Source organism: Arachis hypogaea, chromosome 19 (assembly GCF_003086295.3).
Source record: "Arachis hypogaea cultivar Tifrunner chromosome 19, arahy.Tifrunner.gnm2.J5K5, whole genome shotgun sequence".
NCBI lineage: Eukaryota > Viridiplantae > Streptophyta > Magnoliopsida > Fabales > Fabaceae > Arachis > Arachis hypogaea.
The window spans coordinates 96,542,559-96,554,177 of record NC_092054.1 but is presented as its reverse complement, the minus strand read 5'-3'; the positions used below and the strand labels follow the sequence as shown (position 1 = coordinate 96,554,177).

General features: G+C 30.5%; 2 long non-coding RNA genes across 5 annotated transcripts; one reads left to right on the top strand and one right to left on the bottom strand.

Moving 5' to 3' along the window:
- Positions 1 to 548: 548 nt before the first annotated feature.
- Positions 549 to 6,977, bottom strand: LOC112776214 (uncharacterized). 4 transcript variants are annotated; one of them, XR_003189870.3, is made up of 7 exons: positions 6,726 to 6,977; positions 6,464 to 6,578; positions 5,710 to 5,830; positions 4,670 to 4,880; positions 4,277 to 4,403; positions 2,420 to 3,971; positions 549 to 1,118 (listed from the first exon to the last, which is right to left on the bottom strand). It is a non-coding gene; the product is annotated as an uncharacterized lncRNA (long non-coding RNA). The 4 variants fall into 4 exon arrangements; XR_003189867.3 differs by having other exon boundaries at positions 549 to 3,006; positions 3,564 to 3,971; positions 6,726 to 6,976; XR_003189868.3 differs by having other exon boundaries at positions 549 to 3,971; positions 5,644 to 5,830; positions 6,726 to 6,976.
- Positions 6,978 to 8,404: 1,427 nt separating this feature from the next.
- LOC112776215 (uncharacterized) lies at positions 8,405 to 11,295 on the top strand. The gene is made up of 2 exons (XR_011876938.1): positions 8,405 to 9,159; positions 10,882 to 11,295. It is a non-coding gene; the product is annotated as an uncharacterized lncRNA (long non-coding RNA).
- Positions 11,296 to 11,619: the final 324 nt, after the last annotated feature.

Sequence of the window (11,619 nt, the reverse complement as noted above, 5' to 3'; positions counted from 1 at the left end):
AACCACTTATACATGATGTTTCACAAATATGATCATACATAATACCATTCTCAAGTCTCAATCAATTTGTATATTTATAAAATATACAATTTTTATGAGCCAACTATCTTATAGAATTTGAATTGTACTGGAGTTGTTATTAATGAATATTTTTAACATAGCTATGTGGTAATTTTTTATTTACAATGATATAGAAGTGAACTTAAAAAAAAATATACTTTGCTCAAATTCTTCACTTTTTCTTATTCCTTGTTTCTCTTTTATTTTCTTTTTTATTTGATATTTCAATGTTCTTTATTTTTCTTCTTTTTTTTTACATATGCATATACCAAAAGATCAAAGGTCTTTTATGTTGAGTTTTGAACCTTTGACCTCTTCGTAAATTATTCCTAAATTCATAGAATTACATGCTTGAAAAAATGGTATAATAAAATTTTCTAAACCAACTATTGGTCAATTATCTTTGCGATCAATATAAAGTAATGGCTATCACTTTTGTTTTTTTAACAGAATTATGATTTTGCTCCCAAAGAAGAAGAAGAATAACATCATATTTAAAGCCTGGATACCCATTAAAAAAAGTATAAAAAAAAAAGTAAAATCAAAGCCAAAACTCACTGGTACATAGTTTGATAGATATCATACTTGTAAAATATGATAAACTGTACCCAATAAGGTCAACAAAAATATGTCAAAAATAAAAGCGAAGGTGGATTATGATCTAACTTAATTTGACCCTCAATAAACAAATTTGATCTAACTTAATTAGGACTAAAGTTTAGTTTAATACTACTACAGAATTATCAAAACTAATTTGATCCTGAATAAATTTTGATTTCCTCCTCTCGACCCACAAAATTCTTAAACACTAATCTTTAATTAAAAAAAAATTGAGAGTCAACTTACAATGTACTCATTCTAAAAGATTGATAATTTATTACTGATAAATTTTTGGTTGATTACTTTGAAACACCTCTTGTGAATTTCCTTTTGCTTTTTTCACTTTAATAATTGTCCAGCTCAGAATATCAACATCAATAATATCTTTAACATGAGAGTGGATCTCTAATCTTTCAGAAGTTGAAGCATGGTAAACCTTATTAGCTGCCACAAAAAGACTGTAGAAGAGAAAAGAGGAGTTGATTATCCTAAGATATAGATGGACACGAATAAACAAAATAATAACAAAGCAACAGTATCACATGAATACCCTCAACCACTCCTCTAGCCAGTGGTTATATACTTCAGTTGGCAAATTAAAAAAAAAAAGCAACTGCAAAATTAATGCATTTATTCACCAAGATATTCAAGGAATGAAAGTAAAGACAGGATCGAAGTAGCTTTTACAAATATCTCGAAAAAAAATTAATTGAGAAAAAATAGTAAACTAAGTGTCACATTTTTTTCTAATTAATTTCAATAAGCATTATTCTCTATGTTCAGATTAAGTTTCAGTTTTTGTTTACAAATTTTTTACTTTCATCTTTACTAAGTGTAATTTAAAGGAAAACAATAAGAACATATATGATATACAGCATGACATACATATATGTAGTACAAACTTTTATAGTGGTGTTAGAAGTAGGACCAGCAGCGACTTCTGTTTTATGTATTATATTTTAATTTTTTTCCCACAAAATTCTATTTATCGGCTTCTTTCCATTCTATTTCGTCCATCTCATTCATGCTTATAGAATGATGCTCCTTGTTTTGTTTTAAAACTAATGAAGGTCCTCCCCTACTTTGATTGACCATATAGTCCATAATATAACATTTAGGGATTTAAACTGAGAAAGTTTTTGAAAGGACAGAAGAAGAATTTGTTCTAGTGTATCAGGTATATAGCAAGTAATAAAAAATCCTAAAATATCTTCTGGAGGATACACTAAATGTCAACAAAAAAAAGTTTGTTCACTTTCATACAACTTAGGCACCTTTACTTGGTATTACTACTAAACAAAGACATAGTGTTGACACTTAAATTTATGCAAGCCTCCAAAAGATGCCAAGATTTGTGGATAATAGAGTTCTAAGCAACATCTAGTAATAATTAAAAAAAAAAAGCATTCCTTAACTTACCTGAGCAAATCTTAAATCCTAGTCCATAATGATGACTTTTGTAAATCTATTTCTTAAATCTGTCATAAAGGGATTTTCACATGAAAATTCCAAAGCTGCAACATTTCCATACTGATCACAAAGTAACTGGACTTATGCATGTCAACTCAATTTGATTAAAAAAATATCATTAGAATATGATCAATCAGATTAAAGTTCAGCGGCTTGTCTCTGGGAGGCAACTTTCATTATAAATATACTTCACCTTAGACTTGCCTGAAGAATGTCCCTACCTCATCATCAATTGGCATTTTGATTAAAAAAAAAAGCCAAAACCCAGGAAAAATCTCAATGGACATACCTGCATTATACTCAAAACCTCAATTTCATCACCAACTTTTATGATTCCTTGCTCAACCCGCACTATGGCAACTGTTCTTCGTACCTACAACAAAAATAAATTATAAGAAAGTTGAGATAACATTCTGTATATCATATCTTAAATAAAAATATAACTTTTCAATATTCGAGAGCAAGCCAAAGCAAAATTATATAAACTTTCAAAAAATATATAAACAGAGTTGGGAGGCCATGAAAATTTAAATCTAGAGCAGCACAAACAACATCACAGTTTGTAGGTTGAGTCTAATACTCAATATAAGAAGCAAGAAGAAAATACAAACTATTAATCTAAAGAATTCAAAGTTGTCAATTAAGAGTGAAAATACCATAAATCTTTTTAAACTCATGTCAAGTATATTTTTGAGGGACCAAATTTCTAATCTGATGTTTAAGTAACTTAGTAATCCGCTTAAAGTGAAAAGTGCACAAAATCCATAATCTATTTGTTAGTCCTAAATTTAATTTCTGGTGCTTCTAATAACGATGGGATCAAGATATTATTATTATCTTTGCATTCCATGCAGCTTTCCACTCAGGAAGATGAGTCTGAAAGAAAGAAACACAAATATTAGTCACGGAAGGCTATTTGAAAACTAATTTGAACCAAATGATTTATTAGCACAAACGGAATTGGACTTAATTACGCAAAATTGAAAAATTCACGCATTTGTTTGGTTCTGTTCTCAATTATGTTAGATAAATAGTGAAAATAAAAAAAAAGAATATATTTCAATCTTTTCTTCACATAAACCAAGTCTCTACTTTTAAAGTAAAGTCAACAAAAGATTTCATATTTTCTTTTGTTATATCATGCGTTGTTTTAATTCTTCATATATTGTTCTTTAGAAAATAAATTACTAAATAAGAACAAAATATAAAATCAATAATGAAAGATAGAAAATGAAACCAAATACCAATCCTATCCTAAAGTACTGAAAATAGAAAAAAAAAGGGGGGGGGAGGGGAGGGACCAAGTAGATCTCATTGGTTCACATAAATTACTTTTGAATAGTACATAACATGCAAAATGAACATCGTTATACTAAATTATTTTTTAGGTTCTAAGGTAATTTATATCCCAAAAAGTTTTTTTAAAGTGTTACCCTGCTTAGCTTAATGAAAATGCTTATTGACACATCTTGCTACATGTGTTTTTCTACTAGTCACGCTCATCAACAACCTATAACAAAATATAATCAGTTAAACGCAGCTATAGGTAATAACCAAAGTTTTGTTGCAGCAAGATTTGCAATATGCTGAAAAGTTCAAATAATACAAAAAAAAAAAAAACATAGCACATACTTTTATTAATCCTAATTTGTGATTTAAAGAAATTCTAATTTGTGATAAAAAATACATGAGCAACTTTGAACTTATGAAGAACAACCCCTCTTTCAATTCTACAATCAGTATCTTCATATGCTCTCTCCATTAATCCGTACCTGACCCTTCCCCATGCTTCCCATGTCCAAAGCCAATGGTTCATTTCCAACCGGTGCATCAGAATAAACCTGAATATTCATTTATCATGGTATTGGTAAGCTTATATATAGTTGTTAAAATTCAAATTCCTAATCCATATTAAAACAAAACTATTGTTATGTTGTGCCATTTCAATTAGCTAGAGAATATATCTGATAAAGTGTTTTGATGAAATCAAGTTTTAGTGGGTTCAATTTGAAAATTTATACACCCTATATAAAAACAACTATCACTAGATATAATAGTATATGATGGTACATACATGCACCAAAAATAAGATTACTGAGAATGCCAAAGAGCACTTATAACATAAGCAAAAAGAAGGGAACTTTACCAAGTTGGAGCATAATGAATGCCATGAGTGATATTCTCATATGTTGATATGCAGTTCTTAGTTGCTGGATACAAAGCTAATGATGAAGGATTTTTCTGCTCTCTAAGATAATGGAGATTTTGTTTCACTGCACAAAAAGACCCACCTCAATTCTCATCACTCAAACATGCAATAATGGAAAATATGAAATCTTATTAAGATATTCCAAATCTAGATTAAAATAATGCTATAAAAAATAAAAACTTTCAATGGTGATATAAGAAAACAGGAAAAAAAAGGCTAAACCACAATCTTTAAATTTTCGAAAGAATCTACAAATAGATCAAAGTATTGTTTGGAGGGAAAAGCCTCAGAACCAAAGCTGTAGGTCTGTAACAAATTAGTTAAGAGTACCACAAAAAAAGAGCAAATTCCAATGTGCTCATCTGTGATATCCGTTGAAGACGTCAGATATCTAGCGGTCCTTATTACTCCCTTGCCACTCAAGGCTACCAATGTTTCTGCCCTGGAAAAAATGAACCTGACTTTCTATTAAATGAAGATGAAAGTGAATGATTCTTGGTCAATGATTCCTGGCCATAACCTTTGTCTTTGGTGCGACTACCTGCAAATGCATATTATCAAACGACCATAAGCACAATGTACATATTAGTATATCTAAATACCTAAACTTCCAAGTTACCATTTGATAGTTCATGTCTTCAGGGCTAAATTCAGTTTAATTTACAATGATTCAACTTCAGAATAGTAGTAATACTACTTAGCATAATCAAGCAATAAAACTCAAAACACTTCCAAAGAGCATAAAAGTTTTTCAGAAAACCAAAAGTACAATAAATAAACACTTCCATGATGAAGCAAGATAAGCAAAAAAAAAATATTTATCTAAGACAATTCAATAAAATGAGGAATGAAAAATAGTGCCGTTGGATAATTTTGAGTATTTTATTTAGAGAACCATAAAGCATTTTATCTGTGATCCTAAGTGTTAATTGTACAGAGTTATCTTTATTTTAACTATTAGATCAAATAAATATTTAGTGTTAATTGTATAGAGTTATCTTTATTTTAACTTAAAGCAACAGTATTAAGGATGATTTATTTTAACTATTTAGTGTTAATTATAGAGTTATCTTTATTTTAATCATAAAGCAACAATGTTAAGGATGATTTTTTTTAAGCAACAGTGTTATTATGAACTAAGATTCTTCTTCACACAAACAAAAGCATAATGCATCAGTAAATATGAAAGAACCTATCTCTTTAGGACTTTGAGTACTTATTTTTAAAAGTTCACATATAAGAATAGGTTAGTTTTGAAATTTACTAAAAGCTTAAATACAATAATAAAAGAAGTAAGAAAATACCTAACATTATAAATTCTCTTTCCTCAAGGATTTTTCAGTCCTTTTCAAAACTGACAACTTTCTAACCTTAGCTTTAGGTGTCAAAGCAGCAACATTCTTATTCTTCTATAAGAACATCATAACAATCCTTGTTAAGCCTCAGGAGATGCTTTTGGTGCTAAAACACTCCCTCCTCCGCTTATACTTCCTGCCAAAATTAATTATCTGATCAACTATGAGGAAAAAAAAAAGAAAAATAGAAGTAGATTAAACAAAAAAAAACATCATTTTTAACAAATAATTCAGATTCCAACATGCTAGCATATGCAAGATGAATCTGATGAAAATCTTGGAGCTGTACAGCCTTAGCAATTTTTTTTATGGTTTTTCTTGTCCTATTTTTTCTTTCTTTCTTTATGCCAGTGAACATTTCATAAGGAGAAAAGGAAAATTAGATCCATTTACCAAAGGTAAGAAACCGAAAAGAATACTCAATATATATCATAATATATAGTGATCAAATAAAAGAACATACTTCTCCTTATTAACCATCTCCGAATCATAACAACTGATTATAGTGTTTTAATAACACTTTTACTTTAGGTTCATTATCAGTTCATGATTAAAAGCTTCCTCATACAACTTCAAATAAATATTAGCACAAAATAAAAAGGAAAGTAATTACTCTGAGTAAATTTATCAAAACAAAAAATGCACACTGTGTTTCACTTGATAATAAAAGAGATTTCTACCAAAAAGTGTAATTAAGGATCCAGCAAAGATTAAAGATAACACAACTACACAGCTTAGAATTTTAAGATAACACAACTACACAACTTACGATTTTAAGAACTCAGAGGAAAATAAGAGAGATCCTGATCTCAGGCTTCAATCCCACAGAAGACGTTCATACCAGTACCACAAAAGGTCATTCTTCCCCTTGTTGTTTGTTTTTGCTAGAGAGACCAAAAATCACACAAAAATTCATTACAAACATATAATCTAAATTACAATTAGAAAAGTTGTAAACTTTTTACAACACAAACAACAATTCCAGGAAACCAAAAAGGAAAAGATAGGAAGCAAACATGAATTTTAAGTACCTCATTCCTGATTAAATCGAAACCACTCTCGTTGATCTCAGGGTCCAAATCCCCTACGTACAACAGCGTCATAATGATCACATTCACAGCACCTGCTGCCCGGCTGCGAAGGAGCAGTTGTGATGCAGTTCTGCAGTGGATGCGGGTTTGTCGGCACCCTCTTCTCCTTCTCCCTCTATCGTGTTTTCTTCTCTGCTTCGTTCCATCTCTAATGCTTCTCATTTGTTTAATTTTTGATTTTTTTAGTGAAAAATGTGAACAAACAAACATATATATGAGGATGAGAGAGAAAGAATGATTTTGGAAGTGATAAACAGCTGGAAGCCTCAAACAAAAGCTAGAACAAAATTGTTTGAATTTGAACTTCATTAAACTCCCGCCTAATATTCTTCTCTGTTACAGAAGTTTTATTTTTTAGTATTTCATCAATTTTTGTTGCATTACCACTTGTCAAACATTGAGTCTATACACTTGTCGTTGTATGAGATTCAACACTTGTCGAGCACTGATCGTGCCACTTGTCGAGTAAATAACCTGCTACTATTCTCTTATTATATATTAATAGATTAAGCACTCATTTTCTTCAGTTAAATATTTATTAAGTGATGACTTAATCATTACCTTCTACCATAAATACTCTAGTAAAATCAGGTATTCTTCAATCCCAATTTACTTAAACCTGCCTGAAATTTTTGCTGACTTAAGTATCAGAGTCCTTTGCAAGTACCCCCACCATCGTTTTCGAAGCTAATGTGAAGCTCTCTTGGATACCTTCACCACCACCTCCAACCTCATCCATTTCAGGTACACCTTGTAACATTAGCGTGATTATTAGGGACCTAGAGTTCAACCTTTAACAATAGCAGACGACTCACACCAAAATGAATGCAATGCATTTGATTCATGATCACAAAATAGCGATCATAACAATAATGATTGTGCTCTTTCTATCCCTAACAACTCTTTTAAGGATAATGAAGTGGTTTAATAGCCTTTCCTTCAAGTTAGTAACATACTTTGATGATTTGGCAAAGAATTTTTTTTAACTCATTTTTTCATTCAGAAAGACAAAACAAAGCACATTCTGAGTTTTCTTGGGATAAAACAAGAAGCAGGACAATATCTAAGGGCTTGCATGGAAAGATTTAACAAGACATGCTTGAAGATTTAGAGTCTACTAACACAAGCAACCATCATGAGGCTCATTAATGGCCTTAGGGATGGACCTTTCTCACAGTCAATTTCGAAGAGACATCTGACTTCCTTATACAAGGTGCAAGAAAGGGATGAAATACATAAACATAGAAGGAGATTGCTCAAATTAGGAGGCCTTACGAAGGTCGGGAGAATAACTATCAATCTAAAGACAAAGACAAAGACTAGAAGAAAAAAGAGGGAGAAAATCCTGACAGACCAAGAAGATATAATTCTTACACTTCATTAAATGTATTCTTAGTAGATGTTTATCAGGAAACAACACTTAGAAAATTTCCCTACCTCGGCTAATTAGGAACAAGAAAGGAGAAAGTCGGATGGAATACTATAGGTACCATCAGATCTATAGCCACTCCATTAATGAGTGCTGTGATATGAAAAATGTGATTAAAAAATTAGTTAGATAAGATCAGCTAGATAAATACATTATTAGTAAGACATCGGACAATAAAAGATAGCGAAAGCATGAAGATAATGAAAAATCAATAGATCCCACAAGAACCCGAGAACGACATGTCCACATCATTGGAGGAGGTAGCATTACAAAGTCATCTAAAAATAGACATCTAAAAGAAGTCTATCAAGATAGTAACGGAAAATTAGACCGTTTTCAAAACCGCCACAAAATTGATGGAATTGCGGTGGTTTTGGGCTGCAATTTGGCATCGGCTACAAAAACTGCCTAAGATAGCGGCGGTTTAGATATGAACCAGCTACAAATTAGTTTAATGAATTCACTAAAGTCGCGCTTGAGTTCCAGCGAGAGTGAGTTCTCATCTTCTCTTTCACGTGAACACGAGTGAGGAAAGGTGCAAACCACACCTCTACGAATCCTCACTGCTGTGTAGCTCCTCTCTGTCAATTCCAGGTTTTATGTCCTTCCCCTTGCTGTGTCCATCACCGATTTGCTCGTCCTTCCTCTAACACTAGTCCCGTTCTTAGGTTTTCCCAGGCTTATTTGTTCAGATTAATGTTATCAAAAAATCCCTCTTTCAATTTGGTTCATTTTTCTTTCTCCATTAATTGATTTTAATTCCATCCCCTTTTTTCTTCTTGATTTGGTTTTAGTTTACTCTTTCATTTTGTTTTTGTTCTTGTCAAGAACACATGACAAAAAAGGGTAAAGCAAAATCCAGTCCAGCAAGACGCACCGGTACCATTGTGAAGACTTGCCGCTGCAATGCACTGCACCTCCATTCTGCTGGGTCTTTCTTATCTGGTACGTGTATTCTTTGTTTCTTTCGCCTTTACTTTTTCAATTTGGGATAGAATCAACTTTCTTCAATTTGGATTCATTCTGAAGTGTTATGCATTGTTGATTGATTTGTGGAAATAGCATCATGGATTCCATATTATCAATTCCTTGTTTTGGATACTTACTTTCTTTAAATTCATTTACATGGTTAAGGGAAGAAAAAGAAAACAATACATAAAAGAAAACAAAACAGAGCCAAAAAACATAACTAAACAAGGATGGACGAAACTTGTTAAGGAAGTTAAACTAAAAAAAGTTAATTAGGTTCAAAAACCATTCTTGAGTTTTATGTGTATACAAAGTCACTGTAGGGTGTCATTGTATGCAGAATATTACTCATAATTCTGTTCATTCAGTTTCATGCAACTCTTGCTCTTATAATACTTCACGACATTAATCACAACAAAACCAAATAAAATGAATTAAAATAAGCTAATCCTAACCTATTGTAATAAACTCTAAAATAGTGTTGGAGCTAATAATTTAGTGAAAATGTCTATTATTTGTTCTTTAGTCAAACTGATAAAAGCTTCACTTATACACAAATAGTTCTCTCTCTATTATATCTTAGTGATTTCTCTCTATCATGCTATTTTATTGGAAAATTTTAACATATAAAGTTTGATATGTATATAAAAGTCATTTAATTAAAATTCCTTTAGATTGTCACTTCTTATACATTTAAGAGATGTTTAAGACTATGAAAATACAAATTGGATTATATTCTAAATGAGCTAGTTTACGAATTTCAACTTTTAATTTTATTAACAATATATATATATATATCCATTGGTCCATATATCCATTCATGCACGGACTACACAAGTATTCATTGCTTGTGTTGTTGTTGTTAAGTGTTTTGGTGCTTGTGGATGGTGGATTGTTTTATATTTTATTTTATTAATAATATAATAAGTATAGTAGTTAATGGAGAGCAAAGGAGAAAACATGACCAATTTTCTTTTCTAGTAAGACACATCTCACCCTCAAAATAAAAGATTATAAAATCAAATGAACTTTTTTTTTATTTTTCACAAGTTCTTGTCTCAATCAAAGTAAAGTGGCAGATTTGGTCATTAAAATAAATTACATAATGGATAATATGGATATTCCTATCTCTTTCATGCATGAACCACACTTAATTGCAGTAGGATAACATTATTCTTTGTTTTCAAACTATAAAAGGACATTATAAAATATAAGCAATTTGAATATTTACTTTTTCTAGTTTTATGTCTATTATATGCTTTATTATATAAAGCAAAATCTCTATATCTTCAATTGTCATTGTGATTGTGCTAACATAAAAGCATGAATAAATAATTATGTTCTTGTTAAGAATTTGAATGTACTTGTTGATCTACTTATACTACTATTTTGATTTATTATGTGCCTTGTAGTGAAGTTTTTAGTTAGAAAGCTTACATTTAGTAATATATACATATAAATGTGCACCCGAATCTGTTCATTTATTTTTTGTGGTTCTAAAAATAGAAGAAGATGATGACACAAAATTCTGGTAGATATTCAGGTAGTAGATCAACATGTATAAGAACATACTTCTGTTTTAATTTTTTCGATTCTTTTTGGAAAAGGAGAAGAAGGAATTAAATATTATCATTCATGGGGTGGGATAAGGAGATTAGATAGAACATATAATAATTTTATTTTTATCTAATTTAGCAGTTGTTAAACAAACTGGTGGTGCTTGACGAATTATAATCGACTCCTGCTTTCCATATCCTCCCTCTGTTAAACAAACTGTTAAGCAAAATCTCTATACTTTTGATCAAGCAATTCAGGTAAAATTCTGATGTTTGTGTTGAATAATAATATAATATATTGTGTACATATCTTCCTTTTGTTTTGCTTCTTTTTGTATTATAATGAATAAAGAATACATTTAAGAGGCATTGATGGGAGAACTTGCTTTTAGTTTTTATTATATATTAAAATTCAAGGGTTGCATTGAAAATAGCTTCTACATTGAGGTTCAAATTGGCATTATATACTCAACTATATATAAGGCAAATATTGTATGGCTGTATGGGTGACTCCCAATAAAGAGAAAAGAAAAGAAAAGAAAAGATATTGTATGAAGTGAACATGTGTTTCATCATTTAGCTTCTTGTTTTTTGATTTATTTTCTGAAGTTTATAAATTTTTCCTAGTATACTTCATGTGATGTGCAACATGTAACACTCTTACTATCAGAATGTCACACTTTCGGCTGTGTCACCCTAATAGTGAGAAGTATTATGACGATTTTCATATATTTAATAATAAAATAGGAGCCTTTGACTCAAAACCGTATCACTTTTTTTTTGAAAAACCGAAAATACTTTTTCTCAATCAAACATGCATATATAACCCAATTCAAATCACAATCCTCGTATATATACATATACATACAAATCTTCTTCT